Genomic DNA, 23,242 nt, shown 5'->3' on the forward strand with positions numbered 1-23,242 from the left:
CCCCTGCTGGCGGCGGCCGCGGGGCGGGGCCGGCGGGCCGGGGGCGGGGCCGGGGCGGGGCGGGGCGGGGCCCGGAGGGCGGGGCGGGGCGGGGTATCCCCGGGAAACCCCCCGCCCGGGGGTGGGGGCCCTGCTCCCGGCGGCCGAGCTCCTGGAGCCGCGGGAGGGAGGTGAGAGGGCGAGAAGGTTCGGTAGAGCCACTCCGCGGGCATCGGGAACGAGATTACCCCGGTAATTCGGCCCCTTCATCCTCCTCCCACCCCCCCCCCTCCCCAACGAAACAAAAACTCTTGCTTAAATTACCCAAGTAATTATGTAATGAAGATACCAGTGCCGCAGTTCTCTACCAAAAGGTTTTCTGGAGAAAAGGGCCCACACCTGAGCCTGTTGTTGGCCCCTTTGTGGGTGCCTGGGTGGGCAGCTGTGCAGCAGTCATTCCCGCACGCAGGCAGCGTTTGTTCATTTCACCTTTTTATATCTTCTTGGCAATGCCCTAGGTCCTCAAAGGACTGCGTCGAGCTGGGGTGAGAGATGTTCAGTAAGCGGTTATAATGAAATTCTGAATTTTATGAGAAAGGAAATACAAGGTGCTATAGGAGAGCGGAGAAGAACTTCTGTTGCCCTTGGTTAGGTTTTGTTTTCTTGGGGGGAGGGGGCGCCAAGAGGTTGGCCCAGTTTCTGTGAATGTTTTTACTTTGTTCTTTTCTCAGAGGCTAAAAGCTGGTTCAGGAATGAACAGCAGAGTGAAAGTGAAGACAAACTAAAGTAATACTGACCCATTTTTTTCCACTAATAAGGATAAAAGCAGAAAGTAAAAACAAACCCCTAGAGGGAGATAATGAGAGGATAGAAAAGACAAGAGTGGGGACCGGATGTGGACAACCTAAACAAGAAAAAATTTTAAACCACATAAAAAATCTGCTAAAGTGAGATATAAATATTTTTCCATTTTAATACTCAGAAATAGTCTTCGTAGATTTTTAATGCAATTTCAAATGTCCTAAGGACTTCTGCTAATTATCTTCTTGGATTCCTGGACGAATCCTTTCCCTCTAAAAATAATGCCTCTGGATTTCTTTCTCTCATTTTGTTGGGCAAAGTTGAATGTATCTATTGTAATAACCCAAAAAAGTCATACATTTCAATCCGATTTCCGTGCCTCTAAAATTAACCAGGATCCATAAATAAGCAACATTTATGCTCTGCACATATTTAACACTTGCTTATCATTTCTATACAAATGCAAATATAGAACACAAGCTTTCCTTTAGAACAAGTGTGCTTAAAAAAAAAAAAAAGTTAATGATGCTTTGTCAATTTGTCCAAGTTGGAGAACTTGTAACATGCCAAGAATATAGCATCACTATTACATAGCATCATTTTTAGAGGTCTTTTAGAGAACTAGAAAAATTAGTATTTATATAAGGCATGCTTACATGCCAAGCATCTTTCACATACTTGTCTTATTTTTAAAAAATAATTGTCCTTTTTCGATCCCTTAGTATATATTAAAAATCATGGGGCGCCTGGGGCAGGCTGCTTCTCCCTTTCCACTGCTTGCGTTCCCTCGTGCTCATTCTCTCAAATGAATAAATAAAATATTTTTTAAATCATTTTAAAAATCGTAATAAAAATTAATCTACAAGGGGTACCTGGGTCCCTCAGTCAAAGTATCTGCTTTCAGCTCAAGTCATGATCTCTGGACCCAGGATTGAGCCCCACATCTGGCTTCCTGCTTAGCGGGAGCTTGCTTCTCCCTTTTGCACTCCCCCTGCTTGTGCTCTCTCTCTCTCTCTCTGTGTGTCAAATAAATAAATAAAATATTTTTAAAAAGCGAATCTACAAAACAACATCCTGAGTTTCAAATCAATAATTCCTCTTTTATTTTATTAGATTGGAATTACTCCTTTAGAAAGCCAAAGATTGTCCTGATTGCCTCAACTGAAGCTGCTAAAGAGCACCCTTTTTTCTTCCTATATCTTTTATTACCATAATAAACATTTCATAATTAAAACTTAGGTAATGATTGTATAGATTTATTTATTCCTTCCATCAAAAAATATTTACTGACTATATATGATGTGCCAGGCACTGCTCTAGACACTGAAAATACAGAAATGAACAAAACAGACAAGATATTGCCCTCATGGAACCGTTTTCTAGTGGTAGAAACAAGCAATAAATCTGTAACTCATCTAAGGAATTCATAAGAACTTGTAATCATGAGAAATATACTGAAGAAAATGAAAAACTAATGGAAAAGAAATTGTGTGGGAGGAACAGAGCTTGGGGGTAAGGTTCAGAAAGACTTGATGAACAGCAGAGGCTAAAGCCTTGGGTTCTTTTCTTTATATCCCTCAGTAGATTATTTGATCACAAAAAGGTCACATGAAAGAAGAAAATGTGGTATATACACAGAGTGGAATACTATCAGCTACAAAAAAGGAGGAAGTGGTACAAAAACATGGATGAATCTAAAAAAAAATGGATGAATCTTGAGAACGTTATACTAAGTGAAATAAGCTAATCATAGGACAAATACAGCATGGTTCCATTTATATGAAATATTCTAAATAGTCAAACTCAGAAACAGAAGGTAGAAGGGTGAGAGCCAGGGTTTGTGGGATGGGAGAAATAGGGAGTTGATGTTCAGCAGGTATAAGGTTTCAGTTATACAAAATGAATAAATTCTAGAGATCTGCTGTACAGATCTCTAGATCTGTGCCTGTAGTTAACAATATTGCACACTTAAAAATTTGTTAAGAGGGTAGATCTTATGACAATTTTTAAAAAGTCATATACAATCAAAATAATGAGTACATTTATTTAGTTACTCTTCTAAATTGATTTAAAGTTTGCCCATGATGTTTTTGGTCTGCTAAATTGGCTTTTTTTGGCTGGGTTGTAGTATAGACTTTTTTAACCTTATAAAGTAAATTACAAAATTACTTAGAGCATTTCCTAAACTATGGTTAATAAATATTCCCTAGCATATGGTGAGGAAGAGGGTTGAGAAAGAATTCCAAGATCAAATCCACTTGGGAAATGCCACATACTTCATCTCCCTTTGGAAAATTCACCATGTACATTTGTATATGAAAAACTCTGAGAAGTTCTGAGATTGAAAGTAATTTTCTTTCCAGTTAAACCAGTGTATCCCAAAATGTTTTGACCATAGAATAGCTTCATCACAGGATGTATATGAAGATATTGCGGGACACATGTGCTTATGAGCACGATTTGGGAAACTGGTCTCTTGGAGCGTTAGGTATTTACTCTCCAATCTGGGGACAAGGGGGTCCTTGAAAGGAGAGAGAATTTGAAGGTCATTGAATTTTGGACAGAGAGAGTAGAAGGGGATGTAGTCAGAAAATCTTCATTGTGCTTCACACTTTAAGAATGACATAAGCCTGAGAAACAAATATGAAACATTATCAAGTTACGAAATGGGAGAGACACTGAAGCCTGTTTTAAGTTGTTCTACATTAATGGTTCTCAAACAATGATCCCTAAATCAGTGGCGGCAGCAGTATCACTTGAGAATTTCTTAGAAATTAAAATTCTCAGGCTCCACTCTAGACCAGTTGAATCAGAGAGTCTGGGATGAAGCCCAGCAAACAGTTTTAACAAGTCCTCTAGGATTCTGCTACACAATAAAGTTTGAGAACCACTGCTCTTTAGAGCAGCAACACATAGCTCCATCTATTTACAAAAACAATTTCCCACATGTCTGAATTCTGGAACCATTTCCAATTATTATAAGCTCTAAAAAATTCTCAAAGAAATTAGTTAACTTATCAAATTGGAAAAAAGCTTTTTGTTTGGCTTTATTCTTTATTTTGCTAGGCCGAACCATAGAATAAATTTATTTGTTTGCAATAAGAGTGAAGTAAATCAAGCTAAGGGCAGCAATTAACTATCTTCCCTATACTATCACCTGAGCAAAATAATTTTACTTTTAGTAAAAATGAAACTATGGATGAGAAAAGAGTAATATTGAAGGATTTTTTAACCTACTTCAAAAACAAAACAGGTGGCATCACCTTAATGTTTATTTTTTATAAATATTTGGTACCAACCCAACTTTTGCAAAATAACCTTATACCGTTGCATAATGATACAACTGTAGCCCATCCCTTTAAAGGTTAACTACAGAGATGTTACAGATCCAGCTCTATTTAAAAATCATTATCAAAGTATCTCCATAGACACACAACTTACAAATTTGGGGAGAGAAATTTCTTTACTGTCTACATCTAAAATTTCTAATTTGCAGTATTAGATTTATCAAACGTAAAGGCTTAGTAACATCCAAGAGATTTGATACAGTCCAGGGAGTATTATAAAAAGCTTTCAGGAAAGTGATGTCATGTATCCTCACAAAGGAAATGAATCCAGGAACCAAACTCAGTCTTGGCAGTTAAGGAAGACATAATTTTCAAACATTATGTTTCAAAATAAAGTTGTTCTCTAGTGTTGACAAAATGCTTAGGGAGTGTTAGTCTCCAGGTTTCCAGTAAGGCTCCCACATGGGTCTCTATTAAAAGACTAAGGAGGGATTAAATTGTTTTTCTTTCTGTCCTTTTTAAACCTTGTGATATTAACTGCTCTTAACTAGGTTTATGTTTCCTACCTCCTGAAAGAAATCAGAGGTGGGCTCTTCCAATAAAATATATTTAAGGCTGATTTGAGCTTCCTGAGAAATGAAGCACAACAGCAAACCATCTTTAGATTTCACAAATTTCTTTCTTTTTAAAAAAAAGATATTGTTGGAAAGTGGGAGCTAGGGCAGTAAGGGTTTTCTCCCTCTTAAGTGTGTTAAAAAGGAGGATGTAGCAATCAGCTATTTTCCTGGGGCTTGTCAGAATGATCACTGGCCTTTCATCTTTTTAAAAAATGAGAGAAGGGAGGAAGTAGCAGAGGACTTCTGGTTTTGTCATCTTCAGAATTTGCCCCAGTGATTTGCTTGCAGTGATATTTATCAGAATGACTTGTAGACGTAATCCTTCTTGTCTTTAGCTATTAGTTTAGAAGGGCAAGTTTGTCAGTAAACTAACTTTTCCTTGCCCAAGTCAACGTGAGCATAGATCACCCAGGAAGAGGAGAGTAGAGCAAATATTTGGTATCTAACATTGAAAAAACTGGAGAAATTAAAAATGAAAAAGTGGAAGAAGACAATAAGAAAGGTAAAAAAGCAGGGGCAGAGAAGTATTAAGTCTTATAAATATATTTTTATCTTGGGATGCCTAGGTGGCTCAGCAGTTGAGCGTCTGCCTTTGGCTCAGGGTGTGATCTTAGAGTCACCAGATCAAGTCCCACATCGGGCTTCTTGCATGGAGCCTGCTTCTCCCTCTGCCTGTGTTTCTACCTCTCTCTGTGTCTCTGATGAATAAATAAACAAAATCTTAAATATATATATATATATATATTTTTTTTTTTTTTAATCTCAGCAACAAGGAAGCCACAAATGTGCAGAGTGTTAAACTTCATGTACTGGAAAGAAAGAATAGAAAAACACAGAGCTAAGCAGGTCAGGGTTCCAGCCCTGAAGCAGTATTGCATAGGAACTGAGCTTTGCAATAGTTGGGTTGGATGGGCATCCTAGCTTTGCCACTGTAAGATTTTGGTAAGTTACTTAACTAAGAGTTTCCCCACATATAAAATTAGTGTAGTAACATACCTGCCGGGTTGCAAGTATTAAATGAGATAATGAATGTAAAGCACCTGTACTGCAACTTTTTCTTTTGTAACTGACATGAATAGCCACTCAGAAAACTTTTACAGAAAAAAGATTTTTGTTTACAGAACTTCAAAAACCAGGGGTATTGCAGGCTTCAGAGACATCTTATCCAACAGCCCACACAATGTCTTTGGGACCTGGTTTTTCTCCTTTTGGCTCTGACTTTGGCAGCCCCTGCTCGTCTACCCATTAGGTCAAAAGATGGCTGCAATATTTGTAACTCAGTACTTCCTGTCTTAAGTCTTCCGGAAAAAAGGGAGCAACATCCCCAGTAGCATAAAGAGTGCTTATTAGCCCAACTTGAATCAACGAACTGTCACCATGACCAAGGCAGCTGAGTTATTGGCCACATATGCTCTACCCTTTAAAGCCAAGGTGGAGTTTGCTTCGCCTAAGTTACATGTGCTGAGAGCATGGGAAGAGAGGTTCCCTCTAAAAAAAAAAAAAAAAATGAGGACACTCTTACCATCCACTTAATTAAAATGGGGACAGTCAGGGATAAGCAGACTTTATTATCAGCTGGATCCAGGAAGTCTGCCTCAGAACATAGTGACTCAGTCTCTCATCTGGGCTTCAGTTCATGTGCAACCTCATTTTCTTGGACTTCTTTTCATGTTCCCTGAGCTCCCTGGGACCTGCCCTCATAATGCCTAATCCAAAGGAAGGGCAATCCATTCAGATAATTCTGATTGATTGGTTGATTGATTGATTGATTGATTGATTCATGAGAGATGCAGAGAGAGAGGCAGAGACATAGGCAGAGGGAGAAGTAGGCGCCTCACAGGAGCCCGATGTGGGACTAGATCCCAGGACCATGGGATCATGCCCTGAGTCAAAGGCAGATGCTCAACCACTGAGCCACCCAGGTGTCCCCATTCAGAAAATTCTAAATAAGGACTCTAATTGCTCCAACCTGGGTCATATGTATCCATTCTCTTATCAGAAGAGTCCTAACAGACCATGTGGAGTGGAGGAGATGCACTTGTTCAAGGGACAGAAAGTGCTATTAACAAATATAAGAGGAAAGGGATTCAGGGCAGTCAAAACCACAGGTGTCCACTATAACTGGGTAAATGCAAAGGGTATAATCATCAGAAATTGCAAATCAGAGAAAGTAATTTTGGTCAGGAGACTAGGGTCAACCAAAAAGAGCAAGAAGTGCATGAATGAATGGATAAACAAATTGTGGTGTAGTGATGCTCAGCATGGGATGCTACTTGGCAATAAAAAGAAGTGAATTACCGACATACGCAACAACATGGATGAGTCCCAGAGTAATTATGACGAGTAAAAGAAGCCAGATTAGAAAGAGTACACACACTGTATGGTCCATTTTGTGAAATCATAGGAAATGCAAACTAATCTGTAGTGACAAAAATGAAATGAGTGATTGCTTGAGTCTGGGAGAGGGAAGAATCAAAAAAGGCGTGTGAGGACAGTTGTGGGGATGATAAATATGTTCTTTTTTTCCTTTATTGCAGTGATGGCTTCAATGGTGTATACATATGTGAAAACCTTAAATTGGATGCTTCAAATATGTGCAGTTCATTATCTGTTCATTGTACCTAAATGATACTGTTTAATAAAGAGAGAGAGCAAATATGACCCAAACACTGTCCTGTTTAATGACATTTGAAACCATTATCTGACCTGTCTGTGCAAGTCTGAATTTTTCAACGTTGTTATAAATGCTTTCTGAGAGTATATCTGTATAGAAGTCACACCATCTAACCCAAAGGTGCTTTCTAGCCACAGGCTCAAAGGTGAGATTAACAAAAGTCACAAGCAAGATGATATTTTTCTTGATAGATTGTTCTCCATGGTGAAAAAGACTATAGCAGTGGGCATTACCGAACAAGCCATGTCTGACATCCACTTGACCCTGTATAAAATATTGACCTAGTGAATCCAAAACATTTCTTCAAAGCAGACTGTAGCATTCAGTAAATGTCAGCTCCCTTTTCTTTTCTTTTCTTTTCTTTTTTCTTTTTTCTTTTCTTTTCTTTCTTTTCTTTTCTTTTCTTTCTTTTCTTTTCTTTTTTTTCCTTTCCTTTCCTTTCCTTTCCTTTCCTTTCCTTTCCTTTCCTTTCCTTTCCTTTCCTTTCCTTTCCTTTCCTTTCCTTTCCTTTTCAGATTTATTCATTTATTTAAGAGAGAGCATGCATGTGCATGGGTGGGGGGGGGGGACATTGGGGGAGGAGCAAGGGAGAGGGAGAAAGAGTCTTTTTTGGTGGGGAGGAGTCTTAAACTCCCCAGCTGAGTGTGGAGCTCAAAGCAGGCCTTGACTTTGGGCTTAACCTCACCACCTCGAGATCACAACCAGAGCCAAAACCAAGAGTCCAGTGCTCAATCTCAATCAACTGCACCACCCAGGTACCCCATCAGCTCACTTCTCTTTCCACCTTCTCAATGTAAAAAGAATCCAAAAAAAATGGACTATTTATTTCTATGTTTACTCATAAATATTTTCTGCTTTTATATTCTAAAATGTAGATCGTCCATGTAATTTTTAAAAAATTAATTTTTTTAAAGTAGGCTCTACACCCAACATGGAGCTTGAAATCACATTCCCTAGATCAAGAGTCACATGCTCTACTAGTTAAGTCAGCCAGACACCTCTGTCTGTGCAATTAAAGGTGCTTTCCTTCTAGGTAGAGAGAAGCTTACCACTGGCCAGGATATTCTGTTTCTTTGGGCCCCCTGAAAGTCATTAGGTAGATCACAGAATGGCTTTCTGGAGCTCAAAGCAATTATCTAACTTCAAATTCTAGTTTGATTGGAAGGCATCAGAAGTGCTAAGTATTTTAGTATTATCTCTTGTACACCTGGAAATGCAAAGACATTTTACAAAGGCTGCTTTTGTTGTTTATAAGATAATCTTCTCATAATTATAAAAAATTTTGGTAATGTAGCCTGTTGAAAAAGATATTTTATATCTTTAGATAATTCAAATCACTTTAAATCAATTATTAGGGTAGTAGGTACCTCTCTATATAGATTTATGCTTCCTTCCTTTACTACCTTCTATCCATTACTAGATATAGTGAAGTAAAATATTCCAGCCTTCTCTTATTTTGCATTCATCTTCACAGATCCAGTAGAAAGATTATAGGATTTGGAGATGCCTGGCTGGCTCAGTTGGAGAAGTATGTGACTCTTGATCTTGGGGTTGTGAGTTTGAGCCTTACACTGGGTATAGCAATTGCTTCAATCAATCATTTATTTTTTTAAAATAATTTTTTTAAAAAGGAAAAGAAACAACGAAGACTATAACATTCAAAGTGAAATGAACCCAGGTTTAAATCTTAGCTCCACTGTTGTTTATAAGACAATGAGAAAGAGGGTTAATTTTTCTGAGCTTTGGTTTCTTTTTTATGTAAAATGGCATATCTCAGAGGTTCTTTCGTGAGATTGAACAAGACACCAAATATAAAGTTGCCTAACACAATACTTGCCACTTAACTGGTAATGAATAAATGTTAATGTTCTTCCTTCCACTCTCGCACATCATGACTATAAAAGTCATGGAAAAATACTTTGATAAAAATGCATCTAGGAGGGCAGAGATCTAAGTTTATACTGCTCAAGAGAAATAATCTGTTTTCTAGGAAGAGGAACTACAATATTTAGAAAAAAGGAATGGAGACAAACATTTTTGCTAGAAGATTAGCAGCCCCATTTAGAAAAAGAGTAGATGGCTCATATCCTAGTGTATTATTTGTCATAAGTATTACTTAACATTCAAATTCTGAAGGGCCAGTAATATAATAACATTATGAATAAAACACATATAGTTTGTGATGTATAAAGATCTTCCTGTAAGGGGAACAGAACACATGAATACAGATTCCTATTTATCTACTTTCTATACCTTGTATTTACAAATACAAATATAAACTTCAATTTATTTTGTCAGAGATACTCAAGCAATTTTAGGAAACAGAGCTAGAAGTCCTCCAACCCTCATATTTACTTTTAAACTACTATTTCATTCAATTATTCCTCCAACCAATACATATTTGGTGTCTAGAATGTACCAAGTACTGTCAGGAATAGAAGAATAAAAGGCAATGTCTCCGTCCTCAAAGGCCTCTGTGTCTCAGGGGAAAAGAAGGCCTGGCCATAACTCAGAAAAACTAACAGCAGAAGATAAAAGTCTGAATATGCTGCTTGGAGGAAGAGGAGGACCTCTAGCTGGAAGAAGTACAGGGAGTAGGCAATCAAGCCACATTACATGGCTTCTATAAGTCAACAAGTGCTGATTGGTGACTAATTAGGAATCTAGCATTGAGTGCTATCAAGAACGTGGGAGCCCTTAAGTGGTAATCCCTGGCCTCATGGAATGCACAACATGTAGTTTGACCCAATATTCTAGCACCAAGCAGAATGTGCAGGGTAGACGGGCTATGCTACTCCTATAGCTTTTGGTATATTTATTTTAAATGCTGATTCTTTATTATTATTAATTCATTTACGAACGGTAATCCTGTCTCAAAAAACAATGAATCTACATATAGAGACAAAGGCAGGTCTTTCTCTCCCTTTCTCTCTTTTTAGGAATGAAGGAGGGGAGGGGCAGAGGGAGAGAGGAGAGAATCTAAAACAGGTTCCATGCCCAGCACAGAGCCCAACACGGTGCTCAATATGGGGCTTGACGATGTGGGACTCAATCTCAGAATCCTGAGAGCATGACGTGAGCTGAAATCCAGAGTCAGGTACTCACCCACTGAGCCACCCAGGTGCCTCCACGTGTCTCTCTTAAAATGAGTGATTTTATAAACAGATAACGGAAAAAAGTAATCAGGACACTTTGAAATAGCCTCTAATGCTTTGCCAAATTGTAGATGTGCTATGCTATACCATTCCTTATGAATCTTGGATGCAAGGCAATACTATGAAAACTAAAGTTTTAAATTACCAAATTTAAATTCGATTTACTGATTAGGCCTTTATTTTTAAATAATTAAAGATATAGTTATGTCTGCAGAGTCATATAAATTTTGGGTCTAGGGTTTATGTATAGTAAGATTAAGATCAGTAGTAAACTTTCATTAGAAAGATTAAGGGATGCCTGGGTGGCTCAGTGGTTGAGTGTCTGCCTTCAGTCCAGGGCATGATCCCAGATCTGGGGATCAAGTCCCACATTGGGCTCCCTGCATGGAGCCTGCTTCTCTCTTTGCCTGTGTCTCTGCCTCTCTCTCTCTCAATGAATAAGTAAATAAATCTTTAAAAAACAAAAAGTTTAAACATTTTATTTTACAATAGAGATATGCTGTAAATCCTTAACAAATTTATTTTTAAGTAATCTTTGGAGATAAATTTACTTTTTGGGACACCTGGGTGGCTCAGTGGTTAAGTGCCTGCCTTCCGCCCAGGGCATGATCCTGGAGACCTGGGATCGAGTCCCACATCAAGCTTCCCCGCATGGAGCCTGCTTCTTCCTCTGCCTGTGTCTCTGCCTCTTTCTCTCTCTCTCTCTCTCTCTCTCTGTGTGTGTGTGTGTGTGTCTCATGAATAAATAAATTAAAAATCTTTTTTAAAAATTTACTTTTTGTTTATCGCATAGGCCCATAAATGTGAAGTAATCTATTTCCTTTTCCTAAATTCAAGTTTCCAACTTTCTCAACTAAAACAACCTCACTCTACCAATGAATGCATAAAGATGTGTTATATACATACAATGGAATATTGCTCAGCCATCAAAAGGCATGAAATCTTGGGGTTCCTGGTGGCTCAGTTGGTTAAGTGGCCAACTCTTGATTTTGGTTCAGGTCATGACTTCAGGGGATATGGGATCCACATCAAGCTCCATATTTAGTAGGGAGTCTACTTAAGGATTCTCTCTCTTTTTCCCTCTGTCCTTGCCCCTCCCCACTCTTTCTCTTTTTCAAATAAATAAATCAATCTTTAAAAAAAGAATGAAATCTAGCCATTTGCAATGATGTGGATGGAACTAGAGTATATTATGCTACATTTCACTTAGTAAGTCAGTCAGAGAAAAACAAATATCATATGATCTCACTCAAAAGAGGAATTTAAGAAAGAAAACAGATAAACATATGGGAAGGGAGGGGAAAGAGAGAGAGAGAAATAAATCGTAAGAGACTCAACAATAGAGAACAAACAGGGTTGATGGAGGAAGATGGGTGGGGGGATGGGATAGATGGTTGAAGGAGGACCCTTTTTGTGATGAGTACTGGGTGATGTATGTAAGCAATGAATCACTGAATTCTACTCCAGAAACCAATATTGCACTGTATGTTAACCAAATAAAATTTAAATAAATAAGATAAATAAAACAACCTCACTCCCAAGTTTGGCATCTAAGTTCTTTTATTTCTTCACCTAAGAAACATTGTCTGTGCTTTTGTATCTGATTCATGCCTTCTGCGGTCTTACAAATTGGATGCCTTAGCTTTTTTTTTTTTTTTTTTTTTTTTTTTTTTGCAAGTCAGGTACTTCTAACTCAGAGTTAGGCACGTCTGTATGGCTCACACAAGTGACACCTAAGCCAGCAAAACACAATATGCTCAAGCTATATCATAACTCAGCCTGAGGGGGAACAATCTGTTTCATTTGAAACACAGAATGAATTGGAATGAGAGGCAGATTGAGGTAGACTTTGAAAAGATGACAAGGAAGAATGAAGGAAAAAATTATTACTGTTTTTAAGAACTTTCTCTTTTTCTTATAGAATATAAAAATGTTAATTAAATGTTCTCTTCACCTACCATCTTTTTTGGTAAAAACTCTTTAAAAATTGTAACAATATTATGAAAGATTAGAAAAGAAAAAAAACCACCCATAACTCTTCAATCACAACACAGTGACTTTTATCATTTTGGAGTATTGCTTTCCAGCCTTTATTTCATATTCATATATGTTTTAATAGTTCACAGATGATTTTGTATCATGTTCTCGACTTACCATTATCTTAAACACTTGTTCCTGTTGTCTTCATGATCATCATTTTTACTGGCAACTTTATCATATTAGGGTAACTTGTGTTTCAAGGGCTCCCCCCCACATCTCTGCAAAAATCTTCCCCAGAGTGTGTTTGGAAGTTGCTGAAGGGAGGGGTGCCTGCCTTGTGCTCTTGCCCAGTCAGTTGCTACCTGTGTCATTTAATTGCTCTTCTCTATTGCTGGTTACGGCCATGCTTTCAAGCAAGCTGAGTCTGGATAAATTGAGGCTGCCTCTGCTATCATTTGCCCTGGACACTGTTGACTTCCTAGATAGACTTCTGTTTCAGTTTATCCTTTCAAGTTCACCTACTTTGATTTCACTTCCTGCTGTTCCAACCTACTGGGTTCCCATTTGCAGAGGGTAGAAATTGGACTAGGGGCCGACAAAAGTGTTTGGGGTTCCCAGCAGTAGGCATGTTTTTCCTGAACTTCCTCTAAACTACACTCATTTTTTAGTGATAAGAAAGGTTGTGTCTAAATATTGGGCTTGGTATGAATTTTTTTAAAAATATTTACTCTGGGGGTGCCTGGATGGCTCAGTCAGTTAAGTATCTGCCTTTGGCTCAGGTCATGATCCCTGGGTTCTGGGATGGAGCCCAGCTTAGAGCTCCCTGCTCATCAGGGAGCCTGCTTCTCCCTCTCCTTCTACCCCTGCTTGTGTTCTCTCTCTTGCTCACTCTCTCTCCCTCTCCCAAAAATATAAATAAAATCTTTTTTAAAAAATATTTTTTAAAAAATATTTATTCTAAGTAACATAATAAGTGGCTCTGACACTTTTTTTTTTTTTTTGAGGGGGAGGAGGGGCAAAGGGAGAGGGAGAAACAGAATCTTAAGCTGGCTCCACACTCAGCATGGAGCAGACACGGTGCTCAGTCTCACGACCCTGCCATTTTTTTTTTAATTTTTTTTTTTTTTTATTTATGATAGTCACAGAGAGAGAGAGAGAGGGGGGGGGGGGCAGAGACACAGGCAGAGGGAGAAGCAGGTTCCATGCACCGAGAGCCCGATGTGGGATTCGATCCCAGGTCTCCAGGATCGCGCCCTGGGCCAAAGGCAGGCGCTAACCCGCTGCGCCACCCAGGGATCCCCGACCCTGCCATTTTTTAACAGTATATCTCTTAGCAAGTTAACCTGTTTGACCTCTATTTGCTCATCTATACATTGAGATAATACTTTCTACTTTGCAGAGTGGTTGTAAGGACATAGGCATGCTTGTACAGCTCTCACTACCAGATTGATACTGATATTGATGGTTAATGTTATTAAGTATTGTTCATGTACTAAAAGCAGACTTATTTCAAAAGGCCTACCCCATCTTCAAAGTGGCAGATAGGAACTACAGACTGAGAGTCAAAATTTCAACTCTGTTTTGATGAGCAACTTTAAAAAAGCTCTTGGACTCAAAGTAATTCATATTCCAAAAAAGATACTTCATTAAGTTAAATGAGAAAAATACATGACTTTCATACACTTGAAGATGAAAAGGCTTTAAATTAGCATTTTCTCTCTTTTTTTTTTAAGTTTTATTTATTTATTCATGAAAGACACACAGAGAGAGAGGCAGAGACACAGGCAGAGGGAGAAGCAGGCTCCATGCAGGGAACCAGATGTGGGACTCAATTCTGGGACCCCAGGATCACGCCCTGGGGGGAAGGCAAACGTTCAACTGCTGAGCCACCTAGGCGTCCTAATGTTTTTTTTCTTTTTCAAACAAAGGGTCCATTTTAGCATATTGCCATAAGATACTTACTACAGAACTCACTAAACTCTAGTAACAGTTATTTGCTATAAACTGAATGTTTACACCCCCCCCCAAATTCATATGTTACATCCTAAACCCCAATATGATAGTATTAAGAGGTGAGACTTTTGGTAAGTGACTAGGTCATCAGAGTGAAGCCTTCACAAATGGGTTTAATATTCCCATAAAAGAGACCCCAGAGAACTCCCTCATCCTTTCTGCCTTGTGAAGACAGAGCAAGAAGATGGCTGACTATGAACCAAAACATGGGTTCTCACTAGACACTGAATCTGTCACAGAGTCTAGAGAATAGAGATCGGGGTGCCTGGGTGGCTCATTCAGTTAAGTATCTGCCTTCCGCTCAGGTCATGATCTTGGGGGCCTGGGATGAAGCCCCACATCGGGTTCCCTGCACAGCTGGGGAGCCTGCTTCTCCCTCTCCCTCTGCTGCTCCCCCTGCTTGTGCTCTCACTCATCCTGTCAAATAAATAAACCCTTAAAAATTTTTTTAAAAATTAAAAAAAAAAGGATAGAGAGAGAATAGAGACACACCCAGGTGAAGGCTAGTGCTATTTATTTAAGGTACTTAAGTCTGCTAGTAGATTTGAAACCAGGACATCTGTCATTAAAGAAGAAAAACAGGCAGGAACAAGATGGGGTAGGTGGCAGATGGATTTTCCTAGCAGCTGGCGATCAGTGCAGGTCTAGGCAGGTAGGACGTCAAGGCTGGGAAAGTCTGGTAGTAACACATTTGGAACAAAAGCTTTCAGTTTTACAAAGGTTTGTTGGTGGTTGGTTTGTTTTGGTCTGGTTTGGTTCCAAAGAACTTTCTTTTTTTTTTTTTTTTAATTTTTTATTTATTTATGATAGTCACAGAGAGAGAAAGAGAGAGATGCAGAGACATAGGCAGAGGGAGAAGCAGGCTCCATGCACCGGGAGCCTGATGTGGGATTCGATCCCAGGTCTCCAGGATCGCGCCCTGGGCCAAAGGCAGGCGCCAAACTGCTGCGCCACCCAGGGATCCCTCCAAAGAACTTTCTTATGTGACTGTGGGATGTCCCACTGAAGAAACATAATGGCAACATTGTATAAGGGCCTCAGACAAGAGATCTAGGCTCAAATTGCAGTTTTAACACTTAGTAGGTGTGTGACTTTGGGCAAATAATTCATTTCTGGAGTCTCCACACTTACTCACTGTAAAATGAAGTGGCTATATTATATCCATGTTTCTTCTTTTTTTTTTTTTTTTTAAGATTTTATTTATTTATTCAGGAGAGAGAGAGAGAGAGAGAGAGAGAGAGAGATGCAGAGACCAGGCAGAGGGAGAAGCAGGCTCCACACAAGGAGCCTGACATGGGACTCGATCCTGATCCTCAGTCCGGGTCTCAGGATCAGGCCCTGGGCTGGAGGTGGCGCTAAACCGCTGAGTCACCGGGGCTGCCCCAGATCCCTGGTTTTTAACCATTTTGGGGGGAGAATCATTCTCCCCTCTTTGATCTGATAGAAAAGGAAAATAATTGTCTACAAAAATGCATGTAAGTATTCCCTCATATTACATATTTTATTGCATTGGAAATTGATTCCCTTCGCACAGGAAAAACTTACAAAAATTTTCCCATCTCTCTTGTTTATTCACATTAATTAAGTAATTGAAATAAATTCAGTATGCAAATACAAAACATCAAAATTTAAATTCTTCCCCAAAGCAAATTTAAATAAGGCTGCCATCATTTGACAGGAGAAGAAATTAAATAGTAATCTTTACATAACAATGCGTTGGTCATTTATGATACTCTATCAATGTTTACTCCTAATTTTGATAGCCACAAGTGAACAGGATTAACAAAGTAGGTTACAACCAATGGCAAGACGTATTGGATTTTTCTAGAACTCTTCAAGCTGATAGTTGTATCATTTCCCGTGTCCTCCGGTCAATGAATTTATACATTTTTGCAAGGTCTGCATCATCAATGATATATATGTCAATAAAGACAGGGTTAAAATCCGCATTTCAGGGCAGCCCCGGTGTCTCAGGGGTTTAGCGCCGCCTTCAGCCCAAGGTGTGATCTTGGAGACCCGAGATCAAGTCCTGCATCGGGCTCCCTGCATGGAGCCTGCTTCTCCCTCTGCCTGTGTCTCTGCCTCTCTGTGTGTATCTCTCATGAATAAATAAATAAAATCTTTTTTTTTTAAATCCACATTTCAATTTTAAAATCAAATGAGCATAACTAATTTTTGGAGAAGTTTTGTAGTGTTTCCAGGTATCTGCACATTCTGCTTTGTGAGAAATTGACTAGTTTCATCATTTTTGAGTAGAGCCTGAAGACTCTCCTCCAGTATGGGAAAGGCTCCTATTTCTCTGTTTCCAATCCCTTGTCTCACAATAGTAACTTGACCCAAAGGGCTTTTTCAGTTCTTGTGTGTGTGTGTGTGTGTGTGTTTTGGTTTCAAAATGTCATCCTCAGAATCTCCTCCAAAAAAAAAAAAAAAAAAGCCTTACCTTATTCATGTGATCAAATATATCAAGCCACAAACAACTTCTTTCCTATGGGTTAATTTTAGGAGTGAATTCCAATGAATAACTTCACATTCTGCTTCCATTTCTTGATAAATTTTTGTTTTAAATCCCCAAGAGTCAAAAGGTCTAGAGAAATTGACGACTTCAGCCGCAATAGGCAAAACTTCTTCAGGACTATTAGCAAGGGCTTTGATGCCTACACACGGTGATGTAGAAAGCAATGACTCATGTTGGTGTGTTAAGCTTCTTTCTTCATCAAAGCAGAAAAACCAGATGTGTTGCCAAACACTGCATGTGCACCATAATTCTGAAATTTTGTTTGCAACTGTAGTTTTTACTTGAATAAATAACTCTTTACCATTCCAGGTAACTCAGGGTTTTTGAGCTTCCCCAAAAGGGCTCATAAAATTATTTAAAATTTTTTCAGCACATATTTGACAGATAAACAACAGAAAATGACTGGCACTTCTTTTCAGAAGAAGAAAATGATGTAATCGCAAATTCCTCCACATTCTGATCCAAAGTAACAGACAAAATGTTAGTAAATCCAGAGCAGAGTGTTTAATTTTGCAAAGACACTGGTTCCTTATTATTCCTTTACTCCAAGCTATAATTTAACTTGACCATTTAATAGCACAAGGCTTGCCTGTGGCTTCCTTTGCCTAGTAATGCAATTAGAAGCCTTTAGATAGGGGCAGCCTGGGTGGCTCAGGGGTTTAGCGCTGCCTTCAGCCCAGGGCCTGATCCTGGAGTCTCGGGATCGAGTTCTGCGTCAGGCTTCCTGCATGGGGCCTGCTTCTCCCTCTGCCTGTGTCTCTACTTCTCTGTCTCTCATGAATAAATAAATAAATAAATCTTAAAAAAAAAAAAAAAAAAAAGAAGCCTTTAGACAGGAATGTTGGGGAAAATGCATGCTTTTAGGAAATTCCAGCCTTTCCAAATTGAGTCTTCTTAAAACAAAACAAGTAACAGAAGCACCTCACAGTCTCATGTATTTTCAGGGTAGAGAGATGCAAAGGTGTTTCTTCAGCCTTTTACCTGCTAGTTGCCAGGCGCCAGAATCATGGCTCACAGTAAGCAAACTGGCTTTCGCATCCCATAACAACAGAGAATGCGTATAAAAGCCAAGGATGCCATGTTTAGAAGTACTTTTTTTCCCTTCAATTCCAGCTAGATGTCATATAAGCAGATGTGCAAATGTAATAATGTCAGGAATAATTTTAATTTTTAGTGATTATATTAGGAAAGTTTAAGAGTTATTGTTTCTTTCCTTCTAATTTTCAAATTTTCCATAATGTTATTATACTGGTTTTAGAATATGAATTACATATTAAAACAAAACAGAAAACTGGGGAGAAAATGAGACATGCAGAAGTCAAGATTATATGCCACTTTGATATGAGAGCAGATACTTTCAGAATATAGTAGTTATGTAGCTATAACTAATTGGGCTAGCTGTTTTGCATATATTATCTCATTTTATTTTCATACTAACCCTGTGAGACAAGTACTATTATTGTCCTCATTTTATAGATGAGGAATTTGAAACTCAGAAATGATAAGCAACTGATCCAGTCGCACACAGCTAGTGGCTGAGTTATCATTCAAACCCAGGTCTCCTTACCTCCCAGGCTGTGCTCTTAATCAGTACACAGATGTTAAGGAATTGAAGACATAGGTGAGGAAATAAGCATACAGAGAGTAAACAGAATTCCTAGCTGAAGGGTAAATATGGGATATCCATGGAAGGAGGGATTTATTTAAAGGGAAATGAATAGAAGTATCTTTGGAGAAGGTACCATTTTGCAAACAAATCCAGTTCTCTTTGTGGTAAATCTGTATTTCCAGAGTTTTATGATCTGTGACTTAGGCTCTATAGTGGGTATTTATGAGGAATGCAGTCCCAATTCACAATCCAGGTCCTTAACACTTTCTATTAGAAGCTAATTGATCTCTTTCTTGTCAAACAAGCTCTTGGGAGTTTGAGTGGTATAAAACCATTGTCCTGAGACCCAATCACACCATCATCATTCCTTCTTTTATTTACTTCTGTATCCTTTCAGCCCAGCACAGTGCCTGGCAGTTAGCGGGCACCCAGGCAATGTTAGTTGACTAATAAAACAATGAATGAGGTTTTGAAAGATTCTCCATGTCCAGTGGGCAGACTCTGACACCCAGCAACCGTTGAAAGCCTGCTGCAAGATAACTATTTAGACATATGAATTGATGACTCCCCCAACCCCTATCCCATTAACAACATAGTTGACAATGGGCAAAACCATCTTGGAATTCCCATTTGGCAAACCTTTGTTTGAACAGCATGTACCTGACTTGTGCACAGACTCTAGCCCCTTGGTTTTTTGCGACCATCTTAGGCCGTTATTTTCTTACTTTAGAGAGCATATTTTTTCCCTGCTGCTCTTGGCCATACTAAAATTTGTTCACTCAATTCCTGACCATTTTAATAATATGATGGAGTCAATTTGTGCTTTTCCCATTAATCCTTCCAAAATGAAGGAAAAAAGAGTCTTTTTTTGTTGTTGTCTCAGTTGGAAACAACTCTACTCCCCCGCCCCCGCTCCAAGCTCCCAATAATATTGCCAAGTAAGCTTAGTAACAGATAAGCAATTTCACTGACAGATAAGTGAAATATACTCTGCGATAAATGTGTGGGTATCCTATGTTCCTCTTGAGTTATTCTGCAGGAATCTGGCTTTTGCCAGTTTCCAATCATGTATTGGCTCAGCAAGGTGACTCTGCAGTTTTTTGTTTTTTCTTTTCTTTTCTTTTCTTTTCTTTTTTTTTTCCTGGGGAAACACCTGTTCATTCTGAAAAAAAAAAAAAAAAAAAAAAGCTATTGCTCTCACTAAATGAGTCCTAATGCCCTGGGAGGATTTCCTTCTGTGGTTTTGTTTGTTGCTGAAACAGGTTCTCCTACTGAGCTTTCTCACCTCAGTAGCTTTAGTGAAGGGAAACAAATTTTCCTGGCAATTTTTTTTCAGTTCTCGATATATTAATAGCCCTGTTTTCTTACTAGTGCCCATGTAAACTCTTGTCACAAGTGACGAAAAGGTAGTCTTGAATACTGCCCTAAGAGATAGCCTTTGTTTTGGGAATAAATACCAATAATTCCTTTCAGTCGATAAATATTTCAATAAAAATGCAAAAGCAATCTTGGCTGACAGAGAATGCAGAATTTAAGTGTAAAGTTCTCCTCATGAGCTCAACTTGAGTCTTTGAAGGCTAGAAACCCATGATCCAATTCCCTGTTGGGAACCGATCTTATATTAAAACATGGCAAATATTATCTGAGAGAATTTTACTGCAGTGCAGCTGGGAATTCTCACTTTGAAATTCGTTGCAGTGTGCTGGGCCATATTTTGAACTTGAAACTTTGCAGATTCTTTATCCAAACTCATATTCTGATAAAATTTTGAAATAAAATCTCTTACATCCTAAATTTAACCATGTATTCAAACTGCATTAAAAAAAATTACTTGTTATTTAGGTCCTTCTAACTCTAAATTATATAATGGACTCAGTAAATTGACCCAAATTTGTAGTCTAACTCACCTATACCAAATAATCAAAGGGTTAGTGGACTCGGCATATTTCATTATGACCACCAAATATAAAAATGTGTGAGATAGGTCATCAAGCTCTGTATCTTACTTTTTAATTCAATTAAAATTATTTTAATTGAATTATTAAAATAATTTTATATATATATACGTATGTACATGTAAGCATACACATATATTTTTCTCCTATTCTTTCCCAAAATTATTTTAAGAGACTTACCCCATATGATATTAAAATATATCTCAGTGGAAAAGTCAGACTGCCTGGATTCAATAAAGTCTCCAGTACTCACAATCTGTTTGACATTACTCAAAACTTAGGTTTTTCATCTGTAAAACTCAGGATTATTATAAAGGTTAAATGAGATAATTCGTGTGACGTACTTGGCATGGCACCTGGCAAACTATATTATTTTCATTACAAGGAGAAAAGTCAGAATCTGAGAAAAATACAAATATTAGGATCAAATAGATAAACATTGCTTTAATTGTCCAAATTAAATCATTGAATTGGTTTTTAATTTTTTACCTCTCATAACAGTAAGATGAAACATAGTCCATTATATAAATCTTGGTTTTAGAAAGTAAGAGGAAAACTAGTCCAGAAGTAAAATTTTGCTGGCCGTGAATTCCAAAATGAATTTACAGAAGGTACATTAAATAAATAATACATTGAGTAATGTTTTCAATAACATTTTATAGCAAATACCCTCAAGGATTTAATATGGCTGGTATAGCAACCTTTAGTAAAAACCCAAAGTATTCTCTCTTTTTTTTTTTAAGATTTTATTTATTTATTCATGAGAGACACAGAGAGAGAGAGAGAGAGAGAGGCAGAGACACAGGCAGAGGAAGAAGCAGGCTCCATGCAGGGAGCCTGATGTGGGACTCGATCCTGGGACTCCACGATCACGCCCTGGGCCGAAGGCAGGCGCTAAACCGCTGAGCCACCCAGGGATTCCCCAAAACCCAAAGTATTCTATTAAAATGTAGGTTGGTAAAGAATTATATAATGGACTCAGTAAATTGACCCAAATTTGTAGTCTTATGGAATTCAAAAAATAGTTACTGAGCAAAAAAAAAAAAAAAAAAGTTACTGAGCATCTAATTTGTGCATGGTACTCTCCTAGGCACTGTAAAGGAACCCATAGAAGAAATAGACTCAATCCTTGCCCTCGAGAATTTATTAACACATAAGGCATGGGAATGAGAATAAGAAAATGATAACAAGACTTGTCCAGGGAGACAAGTGTAAATCCCAAAGGTGGATATAAAATGTTCTGTGATGTTCAAAGGAAGGAAAGGTCTATTCTTTAAGCGCATAAAACTCACCCCCACCTCCTGACTTTTGCACATGCTCTTCCCTGAACCTGGAATGCTCTTGCCCCTATACAATATGGACAATTTCTCCTCTTCCTTGAGAGCTTAACTTCTGTTTTTACCTCTTTGTAGAGGCCTTCCTTGGCTGCCCATCATAGAGGAGACTTCTCTCTCCATAATTGATCCCGGCTCCTTGCTGTTGTTTTTCTTCATAGTACTTATTACAATTTATGATTATTTAATTTATTTGTTAATTTTAACTTTTATCAGTCTCCCTATGTAGAATATAAGCTCTAGAGAATGCAAGACTATGTTTGTCTGTCTTGTCTTCCATTTATTTTACTTTTTAAAAAGATTTTATTTATTTATTCATGAGAGACACAGAGAGACAGGCAGAGACACAGGCAGAGGGAGAAGCAGGCTCCCCATGGGAGCCTTGTTCCCAGGACCCTGGGATCACGCCCTGAGCCAAGGCAGATGATCAACCACTGAGCCACCCAGGTGTCCCGGTCTTGTCTTCCTTCACGCCGAGAATAGTGCTGAAAACAGGGGCACCTGGGTGGCTCAGTTAATTAATCATCTGCCTTCAGCCCAGATCATGATGCCAGAGTCCTGGGATCGTGCCCCCCTGGTCAGACTCTCTGCTCAGCTGGGGTTCTGCTTGTGCATGTGCGCTTTCTCTCTCCCTCCCTCTCTCTCTCTCTCTCTCTGTCTCTTAAATAAATCAATAAACAAAATCTTTGAAAAAAAAAACCCAACACCTAAAAACACAGCTGGCATGAAATATAGATTTGTTGAATGAGTCAATGAACAAACAAAAGATCCCATTTCCTTGGCAAGATCAGGACAGGTTTCATGAAAGGAAGTAAGGTACCCTGCAGGACTGGATAGGTTATAAGTAAGGGTAGAGAAATGAGACACGTTCAAACAGAAGGAAAAGCATAAGCAAATATTTGGAGCCTAGGAAATGCAAAGCAATTTCTGAGAGCAAAAAACACTGTGTATCTTTGAACTCAAGATGCACTTCATCCTCTTACTTCCTCCTTCTATTTTAACATATCCAATTTGGTATAATTGGCATGTGTCTTATAATTACTATCTGAATATACTACAGTTGTATCTCTTGTTCTCTAAAATGTTATTTAATTGATGGTGTGCCTTATAACCATCAGTTGCATTTTAGAAATGGGAGAAGAAAGTAATTCAGTCTTACTGGAACATAGAGTATGTGTAGGGGAGCTGAGAAGGTTCTGCTGTAGAAGTTATGCTGCATATAACAAGGCCAGAGTGATACATTTTTAGCATACTTAATTTATCAGGAATGGAAGGAGTTCCTACCGAAGTTATAAAACTATATTTTTCCTAAAATAGTTATAA

At 38.5% G+C, this 23,242-nt stretch overlaps 1 long non-coding RNA gene across 1 annotated transcript; it reads left to right on the top strand.

The window, feature by feature from the left end:
* The first annotated feature begins 97 nt into the window (after positions 1 to 97).
* LOC112654849 (uncharacterized) lies at positions 98 to 7,351 on the top strand. The gene is made up of 2 exons (XR_004805241.2): positions 98 to 231; positions 498 to 7,351. It is a non-coding gene; the product is annotated as an uncharacterized LOC112654849 (long non-coding RNA).
* Positions 7,352 to 23,242: the final 15,891 nt, after the last annotated feature.

This window comes from Canis lupus, chromosome 15 (assembly GCF_003254725.2).
Source record: "Canis lupus dingo isolate Sandy chromosome 15, ASM325472v2, whole genome shotgun sequence".
NCBI lineage: Eukaryota > Metazoa > Chordata > Mammalia > Carnivora > Canidae > Canis > Canis lupus.